We start from the raw sequence: 23,543 nt of genomic DNA on the forward strand, positions 1-23,543 counted from the left end.
TGCGAACAAGCCTGAATGGTCCCCAGGACTATATGCGAATGAAAACTCACACCCCAGAAGTGACTCGAACCCATACTCCCAGAAGCAACGCAACTGGTAACTACAGGGCGCCTTAATCCGCTTGACCATCACGGCCGTCAAAAGGAAGTGATAGCCGAGGCTATTTGAGCCACTTCCCCGACGGCAACTCGGATGGTAATCTTGGGCATAGCATTTCACCAAATCACCTCATTCTTTGGGGCACACGTGAGGAACACAAATGCGAACAAGCCTGAATGGTCCCCAGGACTATATGCGAATGAAAACTCACACCCCAGAAGTGACTCGAACCCATACTCCCAGAAGCAACGCAACTGGTAACTACAGGGCGCCTTAATCCGCTTGACCATCACGGCCGTCAAAAGGAAGTGATAGCCGAGGCTATTTGAGCCACTTCCCCGACGGCAACTCGGATGGTAATCTTGGGCATAGCATTTCACCAAATCACCTCATTCTTTGGGGCACACGTGAGGAACACAAATGCGAACAAGCCTGAATGGTCCCCAGGACTATATGCGAATGAATGGTCCCCAGGACTATATGCGAACATTCAGGCTTGTTCGCATTTGTGTTCCTCACGTGTGCCCCAAAGAATGAGGTGATTTGGTGAAATGCTATGCCCAAGATTACCATCCGAGTTGCCGTCGGGGAATAGGCTCAAATAGCCTCGGCTATCACTTCCTTTTGACGGCCGTGATGGTCAAGCGGATTAAGGCGCCCTGTAGTTACCAGTTGCGTTGCTTCTGGGAGTATGGGTTCGAGTCACTTCTGGGGTGTGAGTTTTCATTCATATATATATATATATATATATATATATATATATATATATATATATATATATATATATATATATATATATATATATATAAGTGTGAGAGAATATTTGAGGGGCGGCGGTATAGAGTTTACGGTCAAGGCGTTTCAAAATACGCTTTGGAATTAGTAGTTCTCCTGAAGTTTAGGTCTAGTTTAGCATCCGCACCTGCTGTCCTGTTCTCCTTTTCCTTCTGTCCTACCTCAACTTTGTCCTTTCTCGCTGTTTGTTGTTTTAGATTCAGCTACTGGGAACAAAAAGTTGCAAGGTGCACTGACTGTGGTGAGCCCGTCGTCCTCACCTGGCACAGGAGATGTGTGGTGAGTCCTTTCTCCCCATCCAACCCGCTGTGTCCTGCTGCTGTCCTTAACTTTAGCTGTTCTCCTCCACCTCTCTTGCCACACCTGCCGTGCCCGGCATGAAAATTTGCCCCCTCTCCTCCTCTACCTCTCCGTGACCCCAACATCGCTGACCTCTCACCAGGCCTACCAGGCCTACACTCTCTCTTATCCCGGCTGCCAATACCATTTCTTCCCCTGGCTATGCATTTATTATTTCCCTATTACACTCCTCTCATTCGTTCGCCCTCGTCTCCTTCCTTACCCTTACCCCGGCCCGACCCCTCCACTTCCTGCCCCTGGCAGCTAACCTCTCCTCCTCCTCCCCCCCATCTTAAGACCTCCCCTTCTCACCCCCCCTTCACCCCACCCTCCTGGGACCAATCGCCTACCCCTCCCTCCTAGCCACACTCAGGACCTGCCCTTCCACAGCCTTTCCTGTCGTGTCAGGTCACTCATACCTGCCCTCTTGACCTTTGACCTATAATTACCTTACATTAGTGTTGTTTTTCCTGCTTCATTATTGATATTATTTTATTGGCTCTGTAGGACAGGCCTAATGTTATCTTAAAAGTAAAATAGTCGTTGTTGATATAATTTTCCTGTGTGTGTTTAAGTGTTGTTTTATCACTTATTCATTTGCTGTTCTTTTACGTTGGTTTCTAATTTTCTTCTTTCATACTGTAATTTGTTTTATTTTGCTTGCGTCTCCTTTTTCATTTAGCAGGCGGTTTCTCCCGCCTGTAGTCGCTGGGCTCTCATTGGTTGTTTTAGAGATGACGTCACGACTGTGCTAAGGATGACGTCACGACTGTGTTAAGAATGACGTCAGCACATTGTTCAGCAATGTTTGAAGTTGTGTTGCTTGAGGGAGAGTCGTAGCCACATGGGCACACCTGCACGGTAACCTTCCGTCCCAAGGGGAGGCCAGGTTTCATCACCTGCACTTGTGCGACCCACGCCCACGCCCACACACACTCTTGGGGTGTGGTGGACCCACGCCCACACACACTCTTGGGCTGTGGTGGACCCACGCCCATACACCCTTGGGCTGTGGTGGACCCACATCCATACACCCTGGGGCTGTAGTGGACCCACACCCACACACCCTTGGGCTGTGGTGGACCCACACCCACACACCCTTGGGCTGTGGTGGACCCACGCCTACACACCCTTGGGCTGTGGTGGACCCACGTCCATACACCCTTGGGCTGTGGTGGACCCACATCCATACACCCTGGGGCTGTGGTGGACCCACACCCACACACCCTTGGGCTGTGGTGGACCCACACCCACACACCCTTGGGCTGTGGTGGACCCACGCCCATACACCCTGGGGCTGTAGTGGACCCACACCCACACACCCTTGGGCTGTGGTGGACCCACACCCACACACCCTTGGGCTGTGGTGGACCCACACCCACACACCCTTGGGCTGTGGTGGACCCACACCCACACACACCCTTGGGCTGTGGTGGACCCACGCCCATACACCCTGGGGCTGTAGTGGACCCACACCCACACACCCTTGGGCTGTGGTGGACCCACACCCACACACCCTTGGGCTGTGGTGGACCCACACCCACACACACCCTTGGGCTGTGGTGGACCCACACCCACACACACCCTTGGGCTGTGGTGGACCCACAAGGGTGTCCTGTACTCCCACCTGCAGGATATCCGGCTGCAAATGCCCCGGATAAGTAGACCTTCCTTCCATGTGGATGATGCTTATCATCCACGTGTATCATCCACCTCACCCAAGTGTCCCGTTATTGTGTAAACTGAGTTTTCTTAATTTCCATAAGAACATTTCGTAATGCTCTTGTTTCATTTAATCGTTCTGTATAATTTCAAGATCGATTACGTTCATTCTGGACTACAGTAGGCCCATGGTGACCTATGTCCTGGACTACAGTAGGCCCATGGTGACCTACGTCCTGGACTACAGTAGGCCCATGGTGACCTACGTCCTGGACTACAGTAGGCCCATGGTGACCTACGTCCTGGACTACAGTAGGCCCATGGTGACCTACGTCCTGGACTACAGTAGGCCCATGGTGACCTACGTCCTGGACTACAGTAGGACTACTACTGCTTCCCCTGCATGCTTCCCCGGCACCAAGCCGGGAAGGCCATGTAGCACCAAAAGGCTAATATAAGTTAGTGTTTTGTAAAGCGTCGCGTAACTTCAGTGCCGTGATGTGTGGTGCTGCCTCCACTTGCATCTCAGCAATTGTGTGCTCAAACGTGTATAAATATATACCTGTAGCTATATATAAATGTTAAGGCAAATCCAGACATCAGTACATAAGAACATAGAACATAAGAACAAGGTAACTGCAGAAGGCCTATTGGCCCATACGAGGCAGCTCCTATCTATAACCACCCAACCCCACTCATATACATGTCCAACCCACGCTTGAAACAATCGAGGGACCCCACCCCCACCTCCACATCTGATAATAGTCGGTGTCAGACACCTCACAGACACCTTCAAGACCTGTATCTAGTAAATGAACCGCTAAGCTCTCGATTTAAACAAAGTTAAGAAATGCAATTTAACCACAGTAAAAGTTTGAAGGGTGGAGGTGTACTGTAGGTAAATATGAGGAGGAGAAGGAGGCGACAGGCAAGATGGCAGGTCCGGCTGGAGCCGCACAGTTACCTCCTCGGAGGCTTCAAGACGTCGAGCCGTGACCCCCATCTACCACGCCACCACCTAACTCTTCTCTCCGATAAATTACACAACATCTGGAGTTGTTGTTATACTTTTATTAACAACGACGATCATGCGAATTACTCTGGTCTCAGGCCTTTTACCATGTTAAGGGAATATATCGTTCTTATAACGTAGAAAAAAAAAGAAAAAGAATGAAATAACTGGTATTGATGGCAAGAGGCTTTGAGAAAGTTGGTGTGGTAGGAGGGTGGTGGTGCAGTAGTAGAACACAGCTGCCTCCTGGCCGGCCGCTCAGTCAGTATCTTCGTCTGATTCACTAACTGCTTCTTCACTGTTGTTCCAAGACGACCCAACAGCACACTATTACACCAGGTCAAAACCAATCGATTGATGCTCGACACAAGCTGCAAACTCACCAACATCATTTATAATAGCGACCAACTATAAACTTGTATAATTGAATAGTGGTGTAAATGCATAGTTTCACGAGGCTCGCGAATTTTAGATTTATAATATTTATTATTTCATAGGTTTATGACCGGTTTGTGTTACTCAGATGTACTCAACCGTAACCCCCAGTTTAGTACACTACAGTTAGTATACTTTAAGTTAGTATCACTTAAACAAAATTGTCTATTTATGTGATATTAAACAGAAAGTCTGTTTAGTATTACTTCTGTTATAACGGTTTTGTCCCACTCCCTCTCTTTTTACGACAATTTTGTCCCATGTTACATCTGTTTTGTCCCACTCCCTCTATTTATTACTCGTTTTTGTATTGAAGTCGTCTGCTTCGAGACGACTCCGAGAGAACGGAGTGACTCGCTGGAGAGCGCAGGTAGTGAGCCGCACACTGCTTTACCCGCTCACTTGACTACACTCCCTCAAGTATTGTCGACCAGCGGTCCCAGTCTCAATTTGCATTAAATACATTTGTTTTCCTTTGGTGAGTTATAACCTCGGAAGGTGTTTTATATAGTAGGAATTCTTTAGTCTCGGGAGACTATGGAGATGCGCTCTGGGTATCGGTCTGGAGTGGGCCTCTCCGGGGAATTTATCACTGTTGAACATCATGTTATTTTCCCGCTGTTAATTCGGAAACTTTGATTAATATCAGTCTGCAGTTTTTCAATGTCGTCTGAGAAGTAATTATCATGCTGATTTTTGTCATCTGCAAAAGATGACACGAAGCTGGGATTTGTATTTTTGTCTATATCTGACATAAGAATAACAAAAAACAGTGGTGCAAGGACTGTGCCTTGAGGTACAGAGTTTTTCATTGTGATTGGACTCGATTTCGTTCGACTGTTATTGCATTCTAATTGACATTATATTAAATATCCATCGCCCTACTTGACCTGTTATTCCCATTGATCTCTGATTCCTTTGCTGTCTCTTAAGCAAGAAAGAACAATCAGTTCATCAGTCGATACAGCTTCGCGGTTCTGTTTCCTGGGTGAAGATGGGAGGATGGTCCAGCAGTAGGTGCTACAGCCTCTTAATGTTGTCCTTCAACCCTGTCTTGGCCTGTGAGAGCTCTTGGACTATACGGTACAAACTCGGGTACCGTACTATAGAATGGTTGTAAATCATCTGTAAAGTATCCAGAGAAGGATGAATTTAATACCGGCAATGATGAACAATTGTCTTGAAGATATTAAGTTTTAATTACAATTTAAAAATATTCATAAACGTACGTTTATAATTTAGTAAAAAAAAGTTATTCACTTATAAGAAAGTCATAATAATTGCATATCACTTAATGCCAATTGTGAAAGGGTGCAACATGGGAATAATAATAATACTACTACTACTACTACTAATAATAATAATAATAATAATAATAATGATAATAATAATAATAATAATAATAATAATAAAAGTGTTGAAAAATATAAACTAAAGTTTCAATGAGAAACAATGCATTCAAATTGACAACATTTTGATTTAAACAAGAAAAATAGTCGAAACACTGGTTCTTAAATAGAGTTGCAGATCTGCTAAACAGGTTACCAAGTAACTTCACAATAAGCCATGTCATCTGAGAGCTTGAAGGTCGGTTAAGTACACATATGAGTAGAAGTCGTTCCATATAAAGAGGAGCTGCTTCGCTTAAGTCAACACGCCCTCTGCTGAGTCCTTCATTCTTATGTCTTGCAGCAGTCCAGCAATAAATGAAATTCTCTCAATTTAATCTCCTGTCCACAAAATCATCACGATATCATCTCTGGACATCATATAACTCTCAAGAATCGAACATGGCCCTAAGAAATACAAAATAGCCCATTTGCGGCGAATTGTAATTATTATAGTGCTCTCTGGCGCTGCCAGCGCCGTCTCCCTTTGAAATATTTGCCTGCAGGAAAAAAACTAAAAAAAAAATATTAGAACCGTTATATCGATATCCAGTTTTTTCGGGCTGGACCAAAAGTACAGCCGGGCTCCATAGCTGTTGGGTGTTCCAGTCTCAGCCCTCTGGAAGGTGTCTTTAGGAGCGCTTTACTCAACGGGTATTAAGGCAGGACCTGGACCAGAGGTTTCATACCTCACCTTCGGGGCTAACTCTCTTAAGGAGTATTCAGTCGCCATTCAGAATAAACTGCACATGGTCCTGCAGAATTGCTCTGTCAAAGCATACCCTTTGCAGATTTAGGAAAGACTTGGGTAAATACTGGTTCAGTAACAGGGTTGTTGATTTGTGGAACCAATTACCGCGTAACGTGGTGGAGGTGGGGTCCCTCGATTGTTTCAAGCGCGGGTTGGACAAGTATTTGAGTGGGATTGGGTGGTTATAGATAGGAGCTGCCTCGTATGGGCCAATATGCCTTCTGCAGTTACCTTTGTTCTTATGTTCTTATCCTCTGAGCGTTCCTTTTACAAGGCTCTCCGATGAAAGGCTCTTCCTCTTCTCTCTCTCTCTCTCTCTCTGTCTCTGTCTCTCTCTCTCTCTCTCTCTCTCTCTCTCTCTCTCTCTCTCTCTCTCTCTCTCTCTCTCTCTCTCTCTCTCTCTCTCTCTCTCTCTCTCTCTCAGAAGGAACTATACATGGTATTCCTGCCACACCTCCTCGCCTGACCAATATAAACAATGTTACAAACAATGCTCAAAAACTTAGCCATATTTGTAAATTATTATAAATGTGTTGTCTGCCAATATGCCCGCTAAACTCTCGACACGTCGCAGTTCTCGTCAGGCAAGGCAGAGAGGTTCAGGTAGTGGGAGAGACGAGGCCAGAATATTAACACTGGTCCAGCAGGCTAGTGCTATGACCTCTTCTGACGTGCTACACAGATCCCATCCCTCCCCATCACCCCTCCCTCACCCCCATCTTCCCCTCCCTCACCCCCTCCCCGCCATGTAACGGGTCAACAGTCTAATGTTAGCCTGGCCGTCGTATGTTTTAAGTTAATGTTTTGTTTAGCGTTTAAGGAATGTGATCGGTTAAATTGTTTATTAATCATCTCTCGAGGGTCCTTAATGGATCCGTATCGCCTGTTGATGTCAATAAGACTTCTCAAGGAATAGTAAAGAGTGCTTGACGAGTACCAAGGACTTTGTGTCCTGTCAGAGGCGGAGATCAGCATTTTGGAGCGATAACTTGTGTTGCTGAATACTTTAGCTTACCTTTGGGTGTTTGGCTGTGAGAGAGAGATTTTAATGTGATGGACTTTATCGCAGCAGAACCTCGCTGTTCTCCTTCAAGAAGTCGGACTTGATGTTTTAATGGCGTTAGATGAATTTAAATGACATTCCACCTGCTGTTAAGGCATAGTTCATTATTGCTTGAGATAACCTGATATTCGTCAACCTCCACCAGGAAGAGCTGGAGGAGGAGCTACTTCAGGTGGTGTGGGCTGGGGTGGGGGAGGGGGGAGATTCCATAGCTGAATTCTCAGGAAAGGGGAATTTCTTAGGCCAGGCCTCTCCAAAGGGAAGGTAGGGGGGGGCGAATTCTTCAGGTGTGGCTTGGAGGGAGAATTCTTCAGGTGTGGCTTGGAGGGAGAATTCTTCAGGTGTGGCTTGGAGGGAGAATTCTTCAGGTGTGGCTTGGAGGGAGAACTCTTCAGGTGTGGCTTGGAGGGAGAATTCTTCAGGTGTGGCTTGGAGGGATAATTCTTCAGGTGTGGCTTGGAGGGAGAATTCTTCAGGTGTGGCTTGGAGGGAGAATTCTTCAGGTGTGGCTTGGAGGGAGAATTCTTCAGATGATCTGTCATTTAACTTGCAGCTATTAAATTAGAAGCATAATGGAAGTCTCCGTTTAAAGCTTTCTTCTATTCAGACCAGATAATTGAAAAAGCAGAATTCTCCACGCGACAATACATAAACTTGGAACAGGAAGAAGTATCCGAGTTAAACCTCAAGTTCCAAAGACGATTTTTGCGTACTCTGAGATCAAAGGTAATGGGAATATAATTTAGACTATGGATTAGAGAGGTTCAACAACTTTATCACTGCCTTATTTACTGGCGACCCTAATTAAAACATATACCAGGAATAATACTGTTTTTAAATCATGCTCAAACTTACCTTTAATTATAACTTTAATGATTTATTTTTTAAAATTAAGATGAACATTCCAAATCGTGATGTTGTAATGGTATTTGGCAGTGGCTTCTAGTTACACAATCTCTAGAGAGCGCTGCTCTGCTCCGGTTAAACCGTCCACACACGACTCGTTTAATAATTTAAAAGGCGGTATATGTCGCTAGATTGGGTTGATTTTAAGACCACAGTTATCCGGTAATGGTCTCGCGTGAGAACTGAAATGCACATCTTCATGGACTACAGTTATCTTGGCAGGTAGGAAAGATTCTCACTCTCGAGTACTCAGTCTCCGTGGTGTAGTGGTAAGACACTCGCCTGGCGTTCCGCGAGCGCTTTGTCATGGGTTCGTATCCTGGCCGGGGAGGATTTACTGGGCGCAAATCCTTAACTGTAGCCTCTGTTTAACGCAACAGTAAAATGTGTACTGGGTTGTAACAACGATTCTTCGCGGCGGGGATCGTATTCCAGGGACCTGCTCGAAACGCTACGCATACTAGTGGCTGTACAAGAATGTAACAACTCTTGTATATATCTCAAAAAAAAAAAAAAAAAAAAAAATGCTCTGCCTCAGTTTCGTACACTTGTTCCACGTCACTTGCTTGCGACCTGCTTGGACGGTGGTTCAATACTTAGATAAATGATGTCGATTAATTATTTAGAAGAATGTTTCTTTATTAGGTATATTCTTCGTCAGTCTAGCTTATTGCCCGTCCTGTGTGTGTGTGTGTGTGTGTGTGTGTGTGTGTGTGTGTGTGTGTGTGTGTGTGTGTGTGTGTGTGTGTGTGTGTGTGTGTGTGTGTGTGTGTGTGTGTGTGTGTGTGTGTGTGTGTGTGTGTGTGTGTGTGTGTGTGTGTGTGTGTGTGTGTGTGTGTGTGTGTGTGTGTGGGAGGGAGGAGAGGTGTTTCTGTTGGGGGTTTAGGTTCCAGGGAGAGGGTGAGTGAGAGTAAGGGGGGGTAGAAATAGCCTAAGCTACTCTATCCCTTTGAGATGTATTTCTTGCTTATCTCAATAAACATACTTGAACTTGAACTTGAGTGAGAGTAAGGGAGCGTGCGTGCGTACATGAGAGCCAGCCTGTAGCAGGCGTAAAGGCCTACCTTACTGCGGGTAAGTCACTAGTTGGGTTACAAGAGGTCACTGTAGCCACCAGGGCCCCCAGGATTAATCAGCAAGCATCTTACGTATCTCATTACTAACCTGTACATCTTGTCGCAATCTTTGGCGTCTTTGTTTATATTGATTCAATAGTTTTTTTTTTTTTTTTTTTTGAGATATATACAAGAGTTGTACAGCCACTAGTACGCGTAGCGTTTCGGGCAGGTCCCTGGAATACGATCCCCTGCCGCGAAGAATCGTTTTTTCATCCAAGTACACATTTTACTGTTGCGTTAAACAGAGGCTACAGTTAAGGAATTGCGCCCAGTAAATCCTCCCCGGCCAGGATACGAACCCATGACATGGCGCTCGCGGAACGCCAGGCGAGTGTCTTACCACTACACCACGGAGACTGTGTGACGAGCGTCACACGAGTTGACGAGCATCAACCCTTGACAGTCAAGTGTTGTTGTTGTTCTTATAAACAGATACGTTACGATCTCATACGAACTCTTACATTCGTTACGTCTGTGTATTTACATATATACATATGTATGTATGTATATATGGAATTAGCCTCGGCTACCATCCTTTTTTGTCCGGTCATGTTGGTCGAGTGGTTAAGGGATCCTGTACATCAGAGGCATTGCTTCTGGCAGTGTGGGTTCGAGTCACTTCTGGGGTGTGAGTTTTCAGTTGCATATATGCCTGGAGACCGTTCAGGCTTGTTCGCATACATATGTATGTCTATATGCATGTGTATTATACAGTTAAAACACACACACACACACACACACACACACACACACACACACACACACACACACACACACACACACACACACATATATACACACACACGTTTATAATATATTTGTGCAGATAAATACTTTAATTTGCTTAGTTTTCAGTTTCTTAGTTCATATTAAATTAATTTTGTGTATTTTTAATTATAATGAGGGAAAGAGTTAGTTAGAGGGGGTTGCTCTCGTGTAGGGGAGAACACCCGCACGCCTCCCCCTGGGCAGGAAAAGACGATTGGGCACCCACCTGTATAAGGTCTGCCCTGTTCACCCAGCAGTAATTGAGTACCTGGATTTAAATTCAAATTACTGGGTCGTGTTACAGGGAAAATGTAGCAAGATGGGGCTGTAGGAGAGGGGGAGCTGGAGCCAGGAATCACCAACGCCTTTGTTCCCCGCTCCAACCACTTGGGTTGGACGGGAGAGTGATGGTCTCGCTTCATGCAGGTCGGCGTTCAATCCCCGACCGTCCACAAGTGGTTGGGCATCATTCCTTCCCCCGTCCCATCCCAAATCCTTATTCTGACCCCTTCCCAGTGCTATATAGTCGTAATGGCTTGATGCTTTTCCCACTAAAACTCCCTCCCTCTGTTCCCCGCTGCATCACCCAGGGACTAATGATAATTGTTTTACTTTTGCAGTTGAACGATGCGAGGGACGAGACTTGGGGCCCTGGTGCTCCTCCTGACTGCCCTCACCACCGCCCAGCTCAAGAAGGTAAGTGTCCTCCCATCTTGGAGTCATTACCTTGAGGTTACCTTGAGGTTCTAAGGTAACTAAGAACCGCGGGGACGCTAAGCTCCTAAGCTTTCGGAGATTAGCGTCCCCGCGGCCCGGTCCTCGACCAGGCCTTCTTTTCGTTACACCCCCCCCCCCCCATGAAGCAGCCCGTAGCAGCTGACTAACTCCCAGGTACCTATTTACTGCTCCCTGGATGTTCTCTAGCAATACTCCCTACTCACTAGGAGGAAACCTTTCAAGGACTGCATTAACATCGCTGTTTATTAACACCTGTGCTACTTTCGCTATCTGTCAAGACGTGCATTACTCTCGCAGCCTCTTACCGACACTTGGCCTTCACCTCGCGTTAGTTAGTTTCAAGCAGTGACGTCTGCAGACCCAGGCGTGAGAGTGACATCTAGTCTTGTGTCGTGTCTTGATGGAAGACAACACTCAAGATTAATGTAATCTGGAGGCCAAGGTTATGCACACGAGGAGTCACAATAACGTGCCTGAAGTATGTTGGCCAAACCACACACTAGAAAGTGAAGGGACGACGACGTTTCGGTCCGTCCTGGTCCATTCTCAAGTCGATTGTGACCGAAACGTCGTCGTCCCTTCACTTTCTAGTGTGTGGTTTGGTCAACAGTCCAAGGTTATGTTTTGATAACCTTGATAATTATCTTACGTGTATTGCTTTCTCTTGATTTTGCTAGTAGCTTGACGAGGGGGGTGGGGGGGGGGGGGAGGGGATAGATTAGGGTAATCAATGATCTACCTCTAGGCTGACATTGTCTTGTAGCCAATTAGTTAACACTGTTATATACACTGTTAGATTTAGGAAAGACTTGGGTAAATACTGGTTCAGTAACAGGGTTGTTGATTTGTGGAACCAATTGCCGCGTAACGTGGTGGAGGTGGGGTCCCTCGATTATTTCAAGCGCGGGTTGGACAAGTATATGAGTGGGGTTGGGTGGTTATAGATAGGAGCTGCCTCGTATGGGCCAATATGCCTTTTGCAGTTACCTTTGTTCTTATGTTCTTATATGTTTTATAGGGGGCCGGGCCTTTATGATCTGCCATAATGGTGATACCTCCTAATGCTAACTGCTGACCCTTCTCCATAATACTTGACCCCACATATCACACCAATAATTCGTAACATATGTCTAAGTACTCACCTAATTGTGCTTGCGGGGGTTGAGCTTTGGCTCTTTGGTCCCGCCTCTCAACTGTCAATCAACTGGTGTACAGATTCCTGAGCCTACTGGGCTCTATCATATCTACATTTGAAACTGTGTATGGAGTCAGGCTCCACCACATTACTGCCTAATGCATTCCATTTATTAACTGTATATAGTATATATGTGTGTGTGTGTGTATCTATAGAGGCATATGTATGTACATGAATGTACACACGAAAAGTTTCCTCATATCCCTGTGGTTCATCGTTCAAGTGGTTATAAGCACCATTCCTTTCCTAAGTCCTATCCCAAATCCTTATCCTCGTATCCCTCCCAAGTGTTATAATGTCGTAATGGCTAAGTGCTTTCTCCTGATAATTATCTTATTTTACCTTAATGAACAAATCCACAAGGGCCGTGGCGAGGATTCGAACCTGCGTCCGGGAGCATCTTATCTTACCTTGTTACAGAATTTCAAAAGATGTGTTAAGTATGATTTATGTGCCTGAATCCATTCATAGGGATGGTTAGAGAGGCCAGGAGCCAGATTCACGAAGCAGTTATGCAAGTACTTACGAACGTGTACATCTTTCCTCAATCATTGACGGCTTTGTTTACATTTATTAAACAGTTTACAAGCATGAAAACTTGCCAATCAACTGTTGTTATTGTTATAAATAACCTCCTGGTGCTTCGGGGCTCATTAACTGTTTAATAATTGTAAACAAAGCCGTCAAAGATTGAGAAAAGATGTACACTTTCGTTAGTGCTTGCGTAACTGCTTCGTGAATCTGGCTCCAGGTGTCAGCCGTCAGTGACGAGGGCTGCCCCGTCTCTCTTTGTCAAGATGTTTCTTCATCGTCGCCAAGACTGTCCCTTCTCCCATGCCACAGTGCCAGTCACCCATGGTAATGATTGACTCTGTATTGTTCCCAGTTCATAATGGTGAGGCCTGGTGCTTCTCCCATGCAACAGTGCAGGTTCCCCTCCCCCCTAGTATGTGCAGTGTCTCACGCTCTGGCTGATAATAGGGACGCAGTAATGGGGGGACGGCTTTTAATGGCCACCTTTAATGGAGACAATATTTTTTGTTGAGAGGTAATTGCTCCTCTATCTCGCTCTTCCTCTCCCTTCGTGACGTGGGCTGGACAAGCTTGTCGTGAGATAATTGTTAGAAAGTTTTCACTGATATTTGACACGAGGGGGGAGGGGGGGTGAGGGGGCGGTCGCCCCCCTCTCTTCACCCCCCTTAAGCAGGTGCTGCCACTTCTCCTTGCTTCCTTCTCCACAGTCTCTGGCCTTTTTTTTCCTTCTTTCTTTATTTTATTAGCATCTCCACCCCGCTTCTTGCACCTCTCATTGATGTCGAGACATTTGATGTCATCACCACCACCACAACACCCTCCATCACCACCACAACCTCTCCATCCAACAACACCACCAAAACCACCAAACGTTCCAAGTAGCACGGGCTATGGTGATCCCGTAGGGACTTGGCACAGGAGTGGGGCTGGTTTACTGACCGGACTCTTTAACTGGTTGCTGTCGCCCGCGTCTTTCTCGCCCCAAGAATAATAGATTGATTTTTTTTAAATTGGATTGTGCTATTAGGGTTTTGTCTCGGGTAGTTACTGTGTAAGTATCTTGAGGTTATCTTGAGGTTATCTTGAGATGATTTCGGGGCTTTAGTGTCCCCGCGGCCCGGTCCTCGACCAGGCCTCCACCCCCAGGAAGCAGCCCGTGATAGCTGACTAACTCCCAGGTACCTATTTACTGCTAGGTAACAGGGGCATAGGGTGAAAGAAACTATGCCCATCGTTTCTCGCTGGCGCCCGGGATCGAACCCGGGACCACAGGATTACAAGTCCAGTGTGCTGTCCGCTCGGCCGACCAGCTCCCCTGGGAGGTGACTTCTTTCAGGGTATTCCTCTTGTTGACCGCCGGTACAAGACACGAGTATTTCCCTACATTCCTTCCACTCACTTGTGTTTCCTGCTTCAACTTGGGTCCTCTTGTCCTACTTTATCTCAGTTTCATGAAGCTGTCCTTGTCCACCCTTTCTGTTCCCCTCAGTATCTTGTATGTTGTGATCATATCTCTTGTTTTTCTCTCTCTTACAGGGTTGTGAAGTCCCTTCCCCTGGAAACACAATCCGTAACTGTCTCTATTTTCCGCTTGTTACAATTTGTAATAAAGTTGTTACAACTTGGCTTAACGTGTTTATGACGTATTAGAACGTTGTTACAACTTGCTATATTGGTTGTTATAACTGGTTAGGAGGTGTTAAAACTTGTTCGAACGTTGTGCCAACCTCGTAGTTTCGGTGTGTGTTTGGCGGGTTTTAACTTATCCTCATGATTTAACCCTCTTAAGGTCTAATTAAACCTAATTAGCTCTGGGATAATTTTGTTGCAAAGCTCTGAATTTGTTCACATTTAGTTTCATGCGTCACAATATACGTATACTGTACATACCGGTGGTGGTCTGACAAAGGCTGGGTGGATTGCCTTGAACCAGTCTTGATTTATGTTTCTAAACGACGTTCAAATGTTTGTCAGCGTCGCATATGCTGCTGATGGCACCCTTCCTATGTTTGTCTCTGGTGTTAGTGTTGGAATTATATCATCTTTTTTCCCCTCTCTCTCTCTCTCTCTCTCTCTCTCTCTCTCTCTCTCTCTCTCTCTCTCTCTCTCTCTCTCTCTCTCTCTCTCTCTCTCTCTCTCTCCCCGTCTGTATACAATCATATATGTTTCAAGGTGTGCAAGCGAAGGTATCCACGTACCGTAGTCATTCAATGGTGGATTTATATAAAACATATTAGAGAATCCACAGTACCTGACACGGTTCAACTCTCAAAACTCCCCCCTAACTGACAAGAAAATCCTCACAAATAAAGGTAACTGACATAATCAAGAAATGATCATTGTCACAGCCCGGGAAAATATGTAGAATTCCTTTCCTGTCAACAATTATCAGTCCAAGAATTTCTAATTAACGTTCCGTTATTCTGGACTCAATTTTTTTTAAGAGAGTTCGTCTTGCTGGAAAAAAATACGTTATTAAGGCATTCTATTTTGTTTCATTATATATATATTATACAAATAAACATGCATATAAATTAATTATATAAAAAAAGATAAATAAATGGGAAGGATTAAGTCGTATTGACTCAAGATCGCTGCACTAAATTCTCTGATACATAACAAACATGGCCGCTGGAGGCTCAGTTTGTGGAGTGTGAGGGATCAACAACCGGCCGACCCGACAATAAACGAGTCTCACTGCCAAGTCAACACGCGCTGTGACAACATTTCCTCCAGTGTGGGGTCTGGGAGGATTGACGGGTGTGGGAAGAGACGGGTGTGGGAGTGGTGGAGGAGTGACAGGTGTGTGGGAAGGTGTGAGAGTGACAGGTGTGGGAAGGTGGAGGAGTGACAGGTGTGGGGGTGGTGCGGGAGTGGGAAGTGGAGGAGTGACAAGTGTGGAAAGGTGAAGGAATGACAGGTGTTTCCACATTGTATTTGGATACATAACATTTATAAATGTATAGAATAGCATTTTATATTTGAATTACGTTGTCCTGGTTGACCAGTCGACCAACCCTGGTCAGAGACCGGGCCGCGGGACCGTTGATCCCCGGGAAGCTACAGAAGGTAGAATGTGAAGAGGTGCCATTAAGAACAGTCACTGTGGTTCTCTCCCAAAACCAGTGCCATGGGAGAGGACACAGTACTTATGATACTCCAGTCAGGGAATTGAACTCGGACTTGTATGGTGGCAGACCGAGACCTCGTCACTCCCTGCAGGTCGGCGTTCATTCCCCGATGATATATATGTCTTGAAAGAACTTAAGGTATCGTGAAATATTACCTAGTTGGTAGCAAGCGTGCGTGTTAGTCTGGCTAAGCTCTTGAGAGAGAGAGAGAGAGAGAGAGAGAGAGAGAGAGAGAGAGAGAGAGAGAGAGAGAGAGAGAGAGAGAGAGAGAGAGAGAGAGAGAGAGAGAGAGAATACGGTTGAATCATTCGTGGTACCCATCACAACAATAAAATCCCAAGCAATTAGCCCACATTAGTTCAATTATATCAATTATCAACCGTTAGCCACAAAAGAATAACAGTACTGTGACAATAACATGAGACCCCTCATCCCCCAGCAACCTTCTCCACCACCTCAATCCCCACCGTCTCTTCTCCATCATTCCTCACCGTCCTTCCACGGCTTCTCCCTCACCGTCGTTCCCTACACTACTGACTGTGCTTCCCACCTGCGGCTCCACTAGCGGTGTCTGCTCTGGCGAGGTGAACACCTTTTAGCTTACTTTATCACTATTAGCACCACCAGTTTAGTGGACACATTGTATATTGTGAAACCGACAGTGGCCAGGTTCAGTGTTCGTCTCTAGAGTGGTGGGCGACTTGTGAGTGGGAGCGAGTGCATCTCCCCCTGTTCGATCACCCTGACTCACCCACCTGTCCATTCCCCCTGTTCGGTCACCCTGAGTCACCCACCTGTCCATTCTCCTTGTTCGGTCACCCTGAGTCACCCACCTGTCCATCTCCCTACTCGGTCACCCTGACTCACCCATCACTTCAAGAGGTCGTCTTCCGACAAGTGTCATTTCAGAGCCTCGGTCCCTTCTACCGAACATGAAGTAAACTTGATATTGTATTCTTTTCCCAGAGTTGAACTGGGCCTCAACTCACGACCAGACAGCTACACTTTTATTGGCAAATACAAGTGTATGACGATTGTCCTCAGTGTGGTTATGGCAGCTGGGTAATGTGATATCTTCAACCAGAGGGCAGGTGACTGTGACTGGAGTGAAGGAGAGGGCAGGTGACTGTGACTGGAGTGAAGGAGAGGGCAGGTGATTGTGAGTGTGGAGGTGGGACATGCATGAGGGCCGTGGGTGGGAGACCTTTGTTCTGGCAGCCTAGTGAAGGGCACTCGACACCCGCCCCGAGCACACACACGTCCTGGCCAATACTTCCTGTGTCTGAAGCCACCTGACTTATGCCCAGATCTCTCTCTCTCAACATTTAACATTGATACATACTGTGGAATTCTGCTGACATAGTTTCTCTCCTTAAATGTATCTGACAAACTCCATATGTCGACGGTAGGATATTCCTTCATTAATGGTTTATCTCTTGTAATAATTTATAAACAGTACATTTTCAGCGTTGTATTATCTTTCAGTAATCTATGGTATGACATCTTGTTTGATTTGCTCGTAATCACTAGGCTAGGGAAGTCCCTCGTAAGAATGTGGAAACTTTCTAACTATGGAACTTCTTTGGTCTCTCTCTCTCTCTCTCTCTCTCTCTCTCTCTCTCTCTCTCTCTCTCTCTCTCTCTCTCTCTCTCTCTCTCTCTCTCTCTTTAACAAGTAATTTCTGTAAACAATGGCCAGCTAATTTTAATTATTTATCCCTAATTTACATAATTACAAAATGATGGAACCTTGAAGGTCTTTTCATTTTCGTTCCTATTTTATGAAGATGGCCTTTTAAGTTAGGATCATCTGTTGATGATACGATCATCTGTTGTTGATACGATCATCTGTTGTTGATACGATCATCTGTTGATGATACGATCATCTGTTGATGATACGATCATCTGTTGTTGATACGATCATCTGTTGATGATACGATCATCTGTTGTTGATACGATCATCTGTTGTTGATACGATCATCTGTTGTTGATACGATCATCTGTTGATGATACGATCATCTGTTGATGATACGATCATCTGTTGTTGATACGATCATCTGTTGATGATACGATCATCTGTTGATGATACGATCATCTGTTGTTGATACGATCATCTGTTGATGATACGATCATCTGTTGATGATACGATATGGTAGCTAAAGTGTTGACAATTGTCGACAATTTCTTGGCGTGTCTTTATTTCGCACTTGTTTAGTTTTGTATTTGAAATGTTTGCTATATAAAGTATGTACTTTAAATCAGTCTCATGAGTTTCTAATTTTCGTTGATTGCTCCAATGGAAACCTGTTTTGTTTTGTGTACAATCAGACAGATATTGCCTACACCGACAATCGACGATTTAACACAGTAAAAACAAAATAATATATTCCTGGGTGTGGGTGTAGCCTCTTATATCACAATATTGGAGCTTGTTTGAGTCAACACCTTTTAGCGGGGATGGGTAGCAAATTCGGCCATTCTTCTCCTTTTATTGTTGTCAACGCCAAAATCTTTTCCTTGTATCGTTGTCAACACCAGAATGTTCTCCTTTTATCAGGAGTCGGAGTCGATTTTCTCCTTTTATCGGGAGCCAATCGGCCGAGTGGACAGCACGCGGGACTTGTGATCCTGTGGTCCTGGGTTCGATCCCAGGCGCCGGCGAGAAGCAATGGGCAGAGTTTCTTTCACCCTATGCTCCTGTTACCTAGCAGTAAAATAGGTACCTGGGTGTTAGTCAGCTGTCACGGGCTGCTTCCTGGGGGTGGAGGCCTGGTCGAGGACCGGGCCGCAGGGACACTAAAAAAAAACGAAATCATCTCAAGATAAGATCAATGTCAACGCCAGAATCACCGAGATAGCCTATCTTTCACAACTGACATTGTATGCTATTGAAACCCTCCAAAAAACTTCACTACCTACACAGTAACTCAAGGCAGCATACGAACAGCTCTGCCATCTATCTCCTCATTGATGCCATGATCTATCTGCCAATGCTTCTAACCTTTTGAAATCTTTTGAAATATCTGCTGATGACACTGCCTTCATCTTTAACCCAACCCACGCCATACATGATATAGTAAACAATGATTTAACAAAATTCTACTAAAGGATGTCAAGCTCACACTTTACATATAAAGACTAATTACATTTGAGTTTGAGACAAGTCATTTAATTAAATAAAAGTTTAAATACATAATATGATGGTTAAGAGTATATAAAAAATATAAAATTTCTATGCCTTTGTATTGGCAACAGATCTAACATCGACAGTCATATACATACACTATCAAAATTCATATACTATGCTTCCCCTCTACTGTTTACACACTATATTGCTCACTAATGTATTCCTATAACACCCATCATCACCCAGACTAAATAAATTCTCAGAACAAACTTATGTTTTCAGGCAACATGCAGCCCCTTTGTTCAAATTCCTGAGCATGATAAACATTCACACTATACATTAGTCTGCGCTTGCTTAAATTTCTTTCTCGGTTATGTAATAGACCCCCATGAACTTACTACAAGAACTGGCTGCTTAGACCTATTGTCTTATGTATGACCCTCTGTCCTGCGTGACAGTGAATACTAGCATTATCCTCAATTTAATAAGACTATCAAAATCCTCAGATTAGGCAAAATTTTAATTAATTTTGTCAATAAAGATGTTAATAATAATAAGAACTGGCTGTATCTCTGACATTCCCCAGAGTCCGTTTAACACGATGCGCACACACGCCATTTAGATGAAAACAAATATGACACTTGAACAAATCCACAAGGGCCGTGATGAGGATTCGAACCTGCGTCCCCTACGCTGCCTTAATCGAATCAGGTTCGAATCCTCGTCACGGCCCTTGTGGATTTGTTCATTTGATGCATCACGTTATTGTGATTTCTGTGTGTAAATGTGGCACTTCTTAATGAAGTAAAGAATTTGACTATTTATTTTATTAAATAGTAAAAATTAGCACCGAAGTTAGTCCCTAATTTGTCACTTAATTCATGTTAATAAATTTGTAATCAACTCCTGTACTAAATAAGTTTATTGCATTTGCGCAGCAAAGTTATGCAAAAACTATTGTACTTTCTAATAAATCAATGAATAAATTAGTCCATAAATGGCGATGTAAACAAAGTCACGTGACCTCGTGACGTCGATACAGCCACATATACAAAGGAACCTCGTTAAGCGTGAGGTTATTTATGATATTAAATGCTGTAAAGATCAGCGAGGTGTTACCCACCAAAGGCCGTGAGTGGGTGGTCTTGCTCTTATCTGTAGTCTGGTTAAGTATGGTTGGCGGTACTGATCTCTGGTATATATACATCTGGAGAATTATTCCGCGTATTCTTGTATATACAGTACATTCTTTTTTAAGAGTTCAGTTTAGGTATGAACTACGTTCAGGACTGAGGCATACTGGCGGGCTGGTCAGTAAATTACTGCCGTAGCCTTAATTAATTGCGAAGACAAATATTTGACCACGTTACTTTAACCTGCAGTTATACTTTATGAGAAAACTGATCCTTTTCATAAACACTTTGAACGTAAAGTGACCTAGATGTTATAGAATCATTAGAGGCTAGGTTCAATAAAAGGCCAGGGCTGCTGGCGGAACGTGACTCCCCTCCAACCCTTCAAGGCTCACTACAATATAACCTGTATCGTGTATGTCATCTATTCCCCCCCTCCCCTCCCACCACTCCCCCTCTTCTCTTTACTAGTTTATGGCTCACTAGTTTATTTACTGGTTTATTTTATTTTTGATTTTTCGTGTGATTGATACACAGGTGGTTATTTTTTTCTTAATGAAGGTCAAGATTTTACGAATGAGCGCTCTCTCTCTGTCACACACACACACACACACACACACACACACACACACACACACACACACACACACACACACACACACACACACACACACACACACACACACAGTGTGTGTGTCTAGCAGTGTCAGAGTAGTTAGTAAATGGAATGCATTAGGAAGTGATGTGGTGGAGGCTGACTCCATACACAGTTTCAAATGTAGATATGATAGAGCCCAATAGGCTCAGGAACCTGTACACCAGTTGATTGACGGTTGAGAGGCGGGACCAAAGAGCCAGAGCTCAACCCCCGCAAGCACAATTAGATGAGTACAATTAGGTGAGTACACACACACACACACAAAGGGAAAGAAATTCACTTTCGCAAACAGTGGTAGACGGTTGGAACAAGTTAGGTGAGAAGGTGGTGGAGGCCAAGACCGTCAGTAGTTTCAAAGCGTTATATGACAAAGAGTTCTGGGAAGACGGGACACCACGAGCGTAGCTCTCATCCTGTAACTACACTTAGGTAATTACACACACACACACACACAAGGGGCCGACCGAGCGGACAGCACGCTGGACATGTGATCCTGTGGTCCCGGGTTCGATCCCGGACGCCGGCGAGAAACATTGGGCAGAGTTTCTTTCACCCTATGCCCCTGTTATCTGTTATCTAGCAGTAAATAGGTACCTGGGAGTTAGTCAGCTGTCACGGGCTGCTTCCTGGTGTGTGTGTGTGATGTGGAAAAAATAGTAGTAGTAGTTAGAAACAGTTGATTGACAGTTGAGAGGCGGGCCGAAAGAGCAGAGCTCAACCCCCTCAAGCACTACTAGGTGAATACACACACACACACACACACACACACACACACACACACACACACACACACACACACACACACACACACACACACACACACACACACACACACACACACATACGCACACACACACTAACAGACGGAATGCATTAGGCAGTGATGTGGTGGAGGCTGACTCCATACACAGTTTCAAATGTAGATATGATAGAGCCCAGTAGACTCAGGAATCTGTACACCAGTTGATTGACAGTTGAGAGGCGGAACCAAAGAACCAAAGCTCAACCCCCGCAAGCACAAATAGGTGAGTACCTATAAATAAAAACTGCATAAGGCGTTTGTAGTAAATGCATGCCGTTTATCACAGCAAGAAAGTTTGGCATTGATCATAAAACGGTATTAAGTGCATTCCTGCTTGAGCTTAAATTGAAATGCGTTGAAGATCACAACACGAAACTTTCACCTCTCTTTCGTAACAGTAAATTATCTAGCAGTGCCGGATGTACACGTCCGTTCATTTCGGATGATTGAGGACATCGATTAATTCATTATAGCCGTTTTTCAAAATGATAATGGCGCTTGTAGATCTTAAGTGTGTGTAAATATTACTCCGGTGACTAGTGTGTTTTTACTAGTCATTATTTAGAAGAATAAACTTATTAGTATTCTGGGTAAAACATTTTAATAATTACATATCGTAAAGCATAATTTGGTATTGGTATTATTATGTAATCATATCTCGTTGGTGGTGTTTTAAGTAATTTATATCTAGTATTATCAAGATATTAATTGTTTGATTTTGTCTTTGACAGAACGATGACCTCTTCCACTGCCCAGACGGTAAGTACAGGCGGATACAGGTCATTTCTAACATAAAATAGTTCACCAACGTGTTTTGATCTTGTACTGAAACCTACCTAACCTTAACCTAACCATAACCTAAACCTAATCTTAACCTAAACCTAACCTTAACCTAAACTAGCCTAGCATAACCCAATCTAGCCTAGCATAACCTAATATATCCTAGCATAACCTAATATATCCTAGCATAACCTAATCTAGCCTAGCATAACCTAATCAATCCTATCCCAACTCTGTGCACTTTTAGCAAAGAGAAAACAAGCTATACAAGAGGCGTTTGTGCGCTGTTACCTTGCCTGGCACAGTCGTGTCAAGGAGAAGGAAGCTTTACAGTGTATTGTTAATCGACAGAAGTAGTGCACTTTAAATACACGTTGTAAATAACACAATGTAACACAATGTTTGTTTCTGGATAAGTGTTGTTTATATTTTCTTATGCCCTAAGTATAATCACAGGTGATTCCAATCGCCTGGAACAGACTGGGTCACACTGTAGCAGAAGCAGAGGCCATTTTGAGGTGTAAAGAAGCTGGAAAAATAGCTTGGTGAGGCTTCCTTTGATCTACGACTTACACTTTCATCCAACAAGTTCCAGTGGTTACAGAAGCAACGTTTGTGGGGGAATAATATTTCTCTGTGCAGGCGATGAGTCACAATAACGTGGCTAAAGTATGTTGACCAGACCACACACTAGAAGGTGAAGGGACGACGACGTTTCGGTCCGTCCTGGACCATTCTCAAGTCGATTCCTATCCTATATTAATATTCCTATATTAATAGTTCTCTGTATTTTGGAAGCATTGCCGTTTAGTAAATAACACTGCCCTGGAACAAAAGTTATTACGCGGTGTAATTGTAGTCAATATTTACGTGTATTTTGTAAATATTTTTAAATGACGGAGTAGTGTGATGGGGAATGTTGAGCAAGGTTATGTGCTGGAGGGTATTGTGCTTGCGGCGCCATACTGGGTAGTGGGAGACGATGTAGTGGCTCTATTACCAGCGTGCACGCACTCAAGCACACGCACCCAGCCACACGCACCCACGCACGCACCAAGACACACATCCACGCACCCACCCACGCAAGCCTCGGTGAAAGGAGAAAATCAC

The 23,543-nt window shown here is 44.5% G+C and overlaps 1 long non-coding RNA gene across 1 annotated transcript in view; it reads left to right on the top strand.

The window, feature by feature from the left end:
• The window catches only part of LOC138371282 (uncharacterized), a 28,086-nt gene extending 5,569 nt beyond the window's left edge, over positions 1–22,517 (top strand). The window contains exons 2-3 of the long non-coding RNA XR_011230388.1: positions 10,957–11,032; positions 22,385–22,517. This is a non-coding gene — a long non-coding RNA (uncharacterized lncRNA). The remainder of the gene's footprint in view (positions 1–10,956; positions 11,033–22,384) is intronic.
• Positions 22,518–23,543: the final 1,026 nt, after the last annotated feature.

This window comes from Procambarus clarkii, chromosome 35 (genome assembly GCF_040958095.1).
Source record: "Procambarus clarkii isolate CNS0578487 chromosome 35, FALCON_Pclarkii_2.0, whole genome shotgun sequence".
Lineage (NCBI taxonomy): Eukaryota > Metazoa > Arthropoda > Malacostraca > Decapoda > Cambaridae > Procambarus > Procambarus clarkii.